Source organism: Anoplopoma fimbria, unplaced genomic scaffold, assembly GCF_027596085.1.
Source record: "Anoplopoma fimbria isolate UVic2021 breed Golden Eagle Sablefish unplaced genomic scaffold, Afim_UVic_2022 Un_contig_7728_pilon_pilon, whole genome shotgun sequence".
Lineage (NCBI taxonomy): Eukaryota > Metazoa > Chordata > Actinopteri > Perciformes > Anoplopomatidae > Anoplopoma > Anoplopoma fimbria.
Genome location: NW_026551983.1, coordinates 1 through 10,472, shown reverse-complemented (window position 1 = coordinate 10,472; position 10,472 = coordinate 1). Strand labels below are relative to the sequence as shown.

General features: G+C 49.7%; 1 long non-coding RNA gene across 1 annotated transcript; it reads left to right on the top strand.

The window, feature by feature from the left end:
* The first annotated feature begins 273 nt into the window (after positions 1–273).
* LOC129115873 (uncharacterized) lies at positions 274–8,636 on the top strand. The gene is made up of 3 exons (XR_008533270.1): positions 274–368; positions 1,605–1,788; positions 8,472–8,636. It is a non-coding gene; the product is annotated as an uncharacterized LOC129115873 (long non-coding RNA).
* Positions 8,637–10,472: the final 1,836 nt, after the last annotated feature.

Genomic DNA, 10,472 nt, shown 5'->3' with positions numbered 1-10,472 from the left:
CACAGAAAGCTCTAATAGATTCATGTTCATGATTTAAACATGAAGATAATGCAGCAACATTTTGACCAGAACTCATTTTAATTCAACCTGTTTAAGCCGAGAGAGACGCTCATAAACACACACACACACACACACACACACACACACACACACACACACACACACACACACACACACACACACACACACACACACACACTTCCTGATGAACTCAGCTGATTTCCTGTAAGTGAAGAGGGGGAAGTAACAGTGATCATGTGATCTAACAACATGAGAACAGGAAGTGAACCTTGAATAGTTCAGTGGTCAGTTCAGACTCCATGTTGAGTGGACGGAGCAGAAGGAGGTAAAGTGAAGGCTGAGGCAGGGTGAGTGTTAATCCAACATCTGATTGTTTTACTGTCAAAGTCTGTGAGTCAGTTTTCTCCCTGTGGACTGTAGAGGAGACACATGTTAGAATGAACTGTTGTGTGTGTGTGTGTGGTGTGTGTGTGTGTGTGTGTGTGTATGTGTGTGTGTGTGTGTGTGATGAAGAGAGAGGGTGAAAGAGAGAGAGAGCAAAATGGCGGGCGTAGTCACGTGATTACCCCACGTGAGTCTAACAATGGCGGCGAGTCTGCGATCATTTAACGGGCGAGAAGACACACAAGGGAAGCCGTACTAAACACACCACATGTGTGTACGTGTGTGTGTGGGTTAGTTTGAAAAGGAGAAGAGAAAGAAGAAGTAAGCGATTGTGGCAACATGTAGTTTGTTGTCATGGTGACTGTCAGCTGTGCGGCAGTCCCAGCCAATCACGGTGGGAGACTATCCATAAAGGCGGGCGTAGAGCACCTGTCGGCCTCTTGCTTGCCGTAGGCTGGGTCATGTTGCGCCTGGGCGTCCATTTCCGCTTCCGTGCGGTGACAGGTGAGCTGCCGGTCACGGCTGCATCTCTCTCGCATGTTGCCCATCCAGTACTAATTTTAGTTATTGTTTTGTAAAGGCTCTTGCTTGCCGGAGGCTGGGTCACGTAGCTCCTGTGCGTCTATTTCCGCTTCTGTGCAGTGATAGGTGAGTTGCCGGTCACGGCTGCATCTCTCTTATACGTTGCCTTTCCAGTGCTAATTTTAGTTATTGTGTTGTAAAGGGCTCACTTGGATGTTGCTGCTGGCTGCGCGCTGCTCATCGATACATAGCCGATGCCGCCTACTGAACTGTCGCTTTGGTATAGCGTCCCGTTCCCTGCTCTACGCCACGTTGGCCGGGACTGCCCGATTGGGTGGCCGACAGTAGCGCGCAGCGGCGGCCAATCCACCTATAAAAACCACTGCTGCTTTGCTTCCACGTTATTACTGCCTTGCCAGGGCCAGCTCGGACCCGATCGCTTTGCCGTTCATTCGGCTAGCGATAGTTTGTTCCTTTTACTGTTGTGTCGCTATCTCTTTTGTTTAGTTGGTGCAACTACATCTTAAAGTGTGTATGTTATGTTATGTAAGAGTTTTTGCTGATTTCTCCTTGTGTTTACTTATTATAGATTTTGTTTATTTAATTAATTTCTCTTATTATTATTTTGTTTCCATTATGTTTTCTAACTGGTTGCTCTGCGATCCCTCTCTATTCAGGTGCTGAGCCTACGGTGGTGGACTGGTGTCCTGGTCACGGTGTCCCTCTTTTATTGTGTTTGCAGTTGGTTTATTTTTCATTTGTTTTACGTGTGGTGTTCCTGGGACCCCCTTTCCTTTGGATGCAGGTGTTCACAGTAGGTCTCAGCACTGATTGGATCTCAGCACCCAATTTCCCTCCTTAGTGAGTAATTATTTAGTAGTCTTAAGAACAGACATTTTCTATAAATAAAAGCATTTTTGTATGACCGAACTGCCGTCTCTGCCTCATTGCATAACGGACCTCAGTGCCTTTCCTTCATTTGGGCTAGTCCACTTAAAATAAATCTCTGGGTGAAATTCCCAGGGTGGCGTTGTCTGGCAATAATTAATACTATCGAAACTGCCTTAAGAAAAGGGCATCACTCCATAGCTCGTGCTGCCACAATCTGGCGTTGTTGACAGGATTTGCAATTTGAGGACAGAGACGTGCGTTCTGTTTATTTTTATTTATTTTTTATTTTTCATTAGTTTCTTTAAAGAAAGATCGTGTCTGTGCTAACGTAAGTGTCTGTGTCTGACTTGTGTTTTGTTTTGTTTTGTTTTTTTTCATTTCTTTCTCTTTTCGAGGCAAAGCAGCAGCTGGTTTTGTGGACCTGCAACAAGCCCAGTTCCCCTTGCCCTGGACTCTTCTCCACGGTAGAGAAGGTTGTAGCTTGTATAGGCTTAGTTATGGAGGCAGAGTTGCAGGAACTGAGGGATTTAGTCGCACAGCTAAGAGCAGACAACGAGGGGCTGAGACAGGAACAGGTTGCAGCCATGCCTGGCCCTAGTACAGCGCCCCCAGTTCTTCTTGCGCCTGCTGCATCCTCCAGTGCCAGTGCTCCTTCAACGGAGAGACTGATTTTTGTACCTAGAGACAGAAAATGTCCCACATTTAGGGCAAGGTCAGGCATAGGGTTAGCTGAATGGTTGGAGGAGGTACAAGCCTGTATGAGAGCACGCCACTTGTCTGCATCCGATCGGGCATTCTTCTTATTTGACCACCTAGAGGGGGAGGCGCGTGAGGAAATTAAGTACCGCTCCAGTGAAGAGCGTTCAGACCCATCTAAGATAATTGCGGTATTAGAGGAGCTTTATGGGTGTGCAGAGTCATATGTAGCTTTACAAGAGGCATTTTTCTCCCGACGACAGCATGAGGGAGAGACTCTACTAGAGTTTTCCCTCGCATTGATGGGTCTCATGACCTCTGTGAAGCAGCGTGCACCCAGTGGCATACCCAATGCAGAGGTTTTGTTGCGGGATCAGTTTGTGGAGCATGTGCTGGATGGGCCACTTCGTCGTGAGCTGAAGCAGTTTGTGCGCAGGCAGCCTACTGCTACCTTACTGGAGGCTAGGAGTGAGGCGATCAGGTGGGAACGAGAGGGCTTACCTGGAGGTGTTAGAGGTCGTAGTCATTCTGTTCCTTCTGTCTTCAGTGCTCAGTGTGTGGTCCAGGGCAGCCATCAGGCAGGTGTCGGTTCGCCTCAAGCCTCGGAGCTGTGTGAGATGAGGGAAATGCTGAAGTTGCAACAGGAACAGTTGAACCAGCTGACTCAGAGCATTTCCCGTCTGCAGGCCTCTCAGCAGCAAAGCCGAGTGCCTTTTCGTGGTCCCATCATCTGTAGGAGGTGTCAGCAACCAGGTCACATTGCTAGGGAGTGTGGAGCTCGTGTTCCTGCCGGCGCTCAACCTTCTTTACCGGTCTCTCGGCCAAGTGGGCCATTCCATTCCGCCCAGGTGTCGGAAAACTAGCACCCGCCAAACTGCAGAGTCACAGTTCGGAGAGGGGAGTTACTGGCTCAGATTTAGGTCCAGGTGACGTGGAAGTGTCCAAGCTCATGTCATCTTGTCCTCATGTAGGTGTGAGGATGGGAGGGGTTGCTGTCTCTTGTTTAGTAGATACAGGGTCTATGGTGTCAACTATTACAGAGTCTCTTTTCGAGCAACATTTTGCGCCTTGGGGCCAAGAGCGGCTTAAACCTTGCCACTGGCTGCAGCTCAGAGCAGCCAATGGCCTGGCCATCCCTTACATCGGCTACTTAGAACTGGACGTAGAGCTTTGTGGGAAGCGGCTGCCAGCCTGTGGGATTCTGTTGGTCAAGGACCCACCTGGTGGTGTATCTTCTCAGGTTCCTGGTATTTTAGGGATGAATGTTATCCGAAGGTGCTATGCAGAGCTCTTTGGGCAGCATGGCTTGGCTTTGTTTGACCTGCCAGTGGTATCTGAGGTCCCTAAGCCTGTCATGCAGGCCTTCCAAAAGTGCCATGAAGCCAGTGTTACAGCTGGTCGGGGAGCAGGGAAAGCCAAACTACGTGGTAAAAAGGCTTGTCGTATCCCGGGTGGTGTGATGAAGATTGTCACGGCCACATGCTCGGAGCAGTACTCTGGCACTACTATGCTCTTTGAGTCCTTAGACTCTGGCCTGCCCGCTGGGCTGCTTGCACCTCCTGCTCTGGTATCGGTGGTACGGGGCACAGCCTACATTCCCATTGTGAACGTAGGGTCTTCAGATGTGGTGCTTTACCCCCGTGTTGTGGTGGGGACCTTGGAGGAGGTGCGGGTCGTGAGTTTGCCTGCCGGTGTCACTGAGGTGCCACCTGTGGTGGCGACAATGGCTTCGCAGTCAGTTTCCCCACCAGCACAGGACCCTATAGCAACTTTGGAGTTGGGTAATTTGCCTGCGGGAGCACGGGATAAGGCGAGGGCTCTTCTTGGCCAGTACCGTTCCATTTTTTCAGTTAATGATGAGGACCTAGGGTGTACTGACCTGATTTCTCACGAGATCCCTCTCTTAGATGATGCTCCTGTACGACAACGTTATCGCCGAATTCCTCCATCTGAGTATGAGGTTGTTAAAGACCACATTAACCAGCTGCTGGCGACTCAGGTCATTAGGGAAAGCAGCAGCCCATATGCGTCTCCAATTGTGCTGGCCAAGAAGAAGGACGGTAGCCTTCGCATGTGTGTGGACTATAGGCTCCTGAATGGTAAAACCAGGAAGGATGCCTTTCCACTGCCCCGCATTGATGAGTCTTTGGATTCCCTCACTGGTGCTCGTTGGTTTTCCACCCTAGACCTGGCTAGTGGCTACAATCAGGTCCCCGTGGCAGAGGCTGACCGTTCCAAGACGGCCTTTTGTACCCCCTTTGGCCTTTTTGAGTGGAACCGCATGCCCTTTGGGCTTTGCAACGCTCCCGGTACATTCCAGCGTCTGATGCAGCGGATTTTTGGCGACCAGCAGTGCCAATCCCTGCTGCTGTATCTCGATGACATAGTGGTTTTCTCCTCTACCATCGAGCAACATCTGGAGAGGTTGGGTGTGGTGCTGGAGCGTTTACACCAGAAGGGTTAAAGGTGAAACTCAGCAAGTGTGCTTTCTTCCAGCAGGAAGTGAGTTACCTGGGCCATGTTATTTCAGACAAAGGTGTCTCCACTGACCCCGGCAAGGTCAGAGCTGTCTCTAGCTGGCCTCCTCCTGCCACTCTCTCAGAGCTGCGTTCCTTCCTTGGATTCGCCAGCTACTACCGTCGCTTTGTAGAGGGTTTTGCGAAGCTGGCGGCACCCCTGCATAAGCTGGTAGCAGAGCTGGCAGGCCTCAAACCCAAGCGGGTTAACCAAGCAGTGTCTGGTCGTTGGACAGAGGAGTGTCGCCATAGCTTTGAGGCTTTGAAAACTCGATTCACCACTGCACCTGTGCTGGCGTATGCCGACTTCACCCTACCATTCGTCTTGGAGGTGGACGCCAGCCATGGTGGACTTGGGGCCGTGTTATCCCAAGAACAGGATGGTAAGGTTCGGCCCATAGCTTATGCTAGCCGTGGTTTGAAGCCCACTGAGCGCAATATGAGTAACTACAGCTCCATGAAGTTGGAGTTTTTGGCGCTCAAGTGGGCCATGACTGAGAAGTTTAGGGAATACCTGTTGGGTCATAAATGTGTTGTTTACACCGACAACAATCCCTTGAGTCACCTGTCATCCGCCAAGCTTGGGGCCACTGAACAGCGTTGGGTAGCCCAACTCGCGTCGTTTGATTTTGAACTCAAATATCGTTCGGGTCGTAGCAACGGAAACGCAGATGCCCTTTCTCGTCAGCATTCCCCCGAGGCACAAGACCTGCAAGTCATGGTCCGTGGCACGTTGCTCCCCAAACCCTTACAGCAGGCCCTGCAAGTAGACATGATAGATGCGACACAAGCCACTGTTGCCGCCTTGCCCCATCACCCCCCATCTGACATCGCTGCACTCCAGCGCGCTGACCCAGTCATCCAGGAAGTCTTGGCTTTCTGGACACGTAAACAGCGTCCCAATAAAGAGGAGCGGAGACTAGTGTCTCAGTCAGCCCTGGTGCTGCTTCGGCAGTGGGACCGGTTGATTGAAAGGAATGGGGTGATGTATCGGCGGGTTTTCCGGCCGGATGGGGCCGAGGGTGTGTTTCAGTTGTTGTTGCCTGCAGTTTTAAGAACGGATGTGCTGATGGAGGTTCACCAAGGGCATGGTCATCAGGGGATTGAGAGGACTCTAGAGCTCCTGCGGCAGCGTTGTTACTGGCCAGGCATGTCTGCTGAGGTGGTACAGTGGTGCCAGGCATGTGAGCGGTGCCAGGTGGCCAAGGTGAGTCAACCTGCTGCTCGCAGCTTCATGGGACACCTGTTGGCTTCTCGACCTAATGAGATCCTGGCTATTGATTTTACTGTTCTGGAGCCCAGTCATGGGATTGAAGACGTCCTCGTCATGACTGATGTCTTCAGTAAGTACACGTGGGCTGTACCTACCCGTGATCAGCGAGCTACTACTGTAGCTCGTGTCCTGGTCACTGAGTGGTTCTCAAAATTTGGTGTCCCTGCCCGGATACATTCCGATCAGGGACGGAGTTTTGAGGGTTCTCTTATTCGTCAGTTATGTGTGTTGTACGGGATAGAGAAATCCCGAACCACGCCATATCATCCTTCAGGGAATGGGCAATGTGAGCGTTTTAATAGAACACTTCACAATTTGTTGCGCACACTGCCCGTGTCCCGTAAGCACGACTGGAGTTCCTGTCTTCCCCAGGTCCTGTATGCCTATAACACCACCCCGCATCAGGCAACTGGTGAGTCCCCTTTCCTGTTGATGTTTGGCCAGGAGCCAAGACTCCCGGTTGATTTCCTTTTAGGCAGGGTTCAGAATCCTGTTGGGGGCTACGTCCACGAGTGGGTTCAGGAACATCAAGCCCGCCTACAGATGGCCTTTGAGGGAGCTCGTGACCGGTTGAAGGCTGCTGCCGAGCGCCGTAAGAAAAACCACGACCAGCATGTCCGAGATGTTCCCCTCGAAGAGGGCCAGTTGGTGTGGTTGCGAGATCTTGGTGTACGGGGGCGCCACAAGATCCAGGATCAGTGGGCCTCGGTTAAGTATTGTGTCATGAGGGCACCGAGGGAAGGGGGATCAGTCTACACCATTGCCCCTAGGGATGATCCAACTCGAGCCAGGCAGGTCCATCGTTCTTTGTTGAAGGCTGTGGTAGGGGTAGAGTCTCCTGGTGGCGCTGCTGTTTCGTCTCCACCTCCTCCTGAGCGATCTCAGTCAGAGGATGAGGTGACAGGTGATGGTGATTGGCTAGTCGAGAGGCCTGAGAACCCGTTGCCCGCTTCCTTCCAGGCCGAAGCTGTGACCCAAACCACCCCTAGATTGCTGGTTCCACCATCTGACCCAGCCCCCTCTGTGCCATCTTCCCTAGTAGTTCCTGCTCCTGTAGCGGCAAGTACTTCTTCCCTCCCTGTTGCTCGAAATGCTGTCCGGCGCACAGTAAGGTTAACGGCAGGTCACCACCCCAATGTCCACCACCTCCCTCGGTCTGCAGGGGATGCTGGACAGGGAAGTGTTAATCCTTCTGTGTCCATTTCTAATGCAGTTGCGGCGCTATTTAGGCCTTGGAGATGATTTCAATTTGCTGTTGGTTATTCAATCGTCGGGACGACGATTCAATTGATGGGGGCAGATTGTGGCAACATGTAGTTTGTTGTCATGGTGACTGTCAGCTGTGCGGCAGTCCCAGCCAATCACGGTGGGAGACTATCCATAAAGGCGGGCGTAGAGCACCTGTCGGCCTCTTGCTTGCCGTAGGCTGGGTCATGTTGCGCCTGGGCGTCCATTTCCGCTTCCGTGCGGTGACAGGTGAGCTGCCGGTCACGGCTGCATCTCTCTCGCATGTTGCCCATCCAGTACTAATTTTAGTTATTGTTTTGTAAAGGCTCTTGCTTGCCGGAGGCTGGGTCACGTAGCTCCTGTGCGTCTATTTCCGCTTCTGTGCAGTGATAGGTGAGTTGCCGGTCACGGCTGCATCTCTCTTATACGTTGCCTTTCCAGTGCTAATTTTAGTTATTGTGTTGTAAAGGGCTCACTTGGATGTTGCTGCTGGCTGCGCGCTGCTCATCGATACATAGCCGATGCCGCCTACTGAACTGTCGCTTTGGTATAGCGTCCCGTTCCCTGCTCTACGCCACGTTGGCCGGGACTGCCCGATTGGGTGGCCGACAGTAGCGCGCAGCGGCCAATCCACCTATAAAAACCACTGCTGCTTTGCTTCCACGTTATTACCGCCTTGCCAGGGCCAGCTCGGACCCGATCGCTTTGCCGTTCATTCGGCTAGCGATAGTTTGTTCCTTTTACTGTTGTGTCGCTATCTCTTTTGTTTAGTTGGTGCAACTACATCTTAAAGTGTGTATGTTATGTTATGTAAGAGTTTTTGCTGATTTCTCCTTGTGTTTACTTATTATAGATTTTGTTTATTTAATTAATTTCTCTTATTATTATTTTGTTTCCATTATGTTTTCTAACTGGTTGCTCTGCGATCCCTCTCTATTCAGGTGCTGAGCCTACGGTGGTGGACTGGTGTCCTGGTCACGGTGTCCCTCTTTTATTGTGTTTGCAGTTGGTTTATTTTTCATTTGTTTTACGTGTGGTGTTCCTGGGACCCCCTTTCCTTTGGATGCAGGTGTTCACAGTAGGTCTCAGCACTGATTGGATCTCAGCACCCAATTTCCCTCCTTAGTGAGTAATTATTTAGTAGTCTTAAGAACAGACATTTTCTATAAATAAAAGCATTTTTGTATGACCGAACTGCCGTCTCTGCCTCATTGCATAACGGACCTCAGTGCCTTTCCTTCATTTGGGCTAGTCCACTTAAAATAAATCTCTGGGTGAAATTCCCAGGGTGGCGTTGTCTGGCAATAATTAATACTATCGAAACTGCCTTAAGAAAAGGGCATCACTCCATAGCTCGTGTTGCCACACACTCAAAACAAGGCAGATCCTCACCACAGCAGTAAAGTAGAATAACTGTTACTTCATCACACAGAAGCTCGACTGGCAACTCACATCAGGCAGCTGTAACACTGGACCTTTAACTTCTAAAGATCAGTTTACCAACTTTACTCGCGGTGGCTGATCTAAACACAACACCATCACAGCAGCAACAAGCACAACAGTTATGTTTCACGGCACTGAAAGGGACTCAGCCTCTTACTTGAGATCTCTTCGTAGTGGTTTCTGGGTTTCTACGGACTTGTTTGGTGGAATTCCTGCTGCCTAGGACCAGAGACCGACCCACACTGTGTAGGCGGGTTAAACGGCCTTATGGCATACTGGGACAAAGCCCAATGTGGGTTTCAGAGCCTTCAGCAGAGTGAGAGCAGAGAACACTGATCATTTTAACACCATTTTGAAAGCTTATTATACTTGTCATTTTTTAAAATCAAATGTCGTCAAATTTGGCTAGGTGGTTCATAGCACATTTATTTTTGCTCTAGCTGGACTTTAAGTTCACGGCTGATGAACAAACCTGGTGGATGGTTGGTAGGTTGAGGATTTCAACTCAGATTGAGGTTTTCAGCAGAATGACAGCCTTCTTGTATAGCGCTCTCAAATATAAAACTGTTTGTTTTTTAATGTTGCTATGCTCTTTGCTTCTATCGATGGAATACATAGATTTTAATATAGATGTTGTGTCATAATTAGATTCAACCTCAATGTTGATATGGCACAATGTTTAACAAGACATTTTTAAAAAGGTACTCAATATGGAAAAGGTTCCGTCTGTCATCTGGGTTCCTCCCCAAATCCACTGGTTGGGCTAAGTGTATTTCAATCAGGAGGGACTTCAATAATGTTTAAAAATAATTTGTTACACATAAGAAATGAATAATGCAAAGTCTTTGGCTATTGGACTCCATAGTGAAACCGTCTAACAGACGGGCTGTGATGATGAGGTCAGACAGGCACAATCCCCCAAAGAGAGAATTATTTTATATAAATATATAAAATAAATAACTTACCTATTGCTGCAGAAACAGACGATTAGTCATGAGTAAGGCATTGGGTAGGGTCTAGATAGACCACAGACCAGGATTAGGGGGTGCTGGTCTAGATAGACCACAGTAAAGTCTGGTGGGATCTTGGCAGATCACAGATCTGTTAGCGGGGTCTCGACAGACAGCAGGAAAGGATAGGTGGGGGTCTTGTTAGTAGGTTTTACTCAAATCAAATATGTGAATAACTTTTCTGACTTTGTGGGGTCAAAGGTCAACTGTGAAAAGTTATTATAAGTTATATGTCAGGCGCCGCAGTTGCTCTCCATCGACTGCATGGCCCAGAGAACACACAGAACCGACCCACACACACACACACACACACACACACACAGAGAACACACAGAACCGACCCCCACACACACACACACACACACACACACACACACACACACACACACACACACACACACACACACACACACACACACAGAGAACACACAGAACCGACCCACACACACACGCAGAGGAAACGCCTGGCTGTCTCCTGATCAAAGAGCT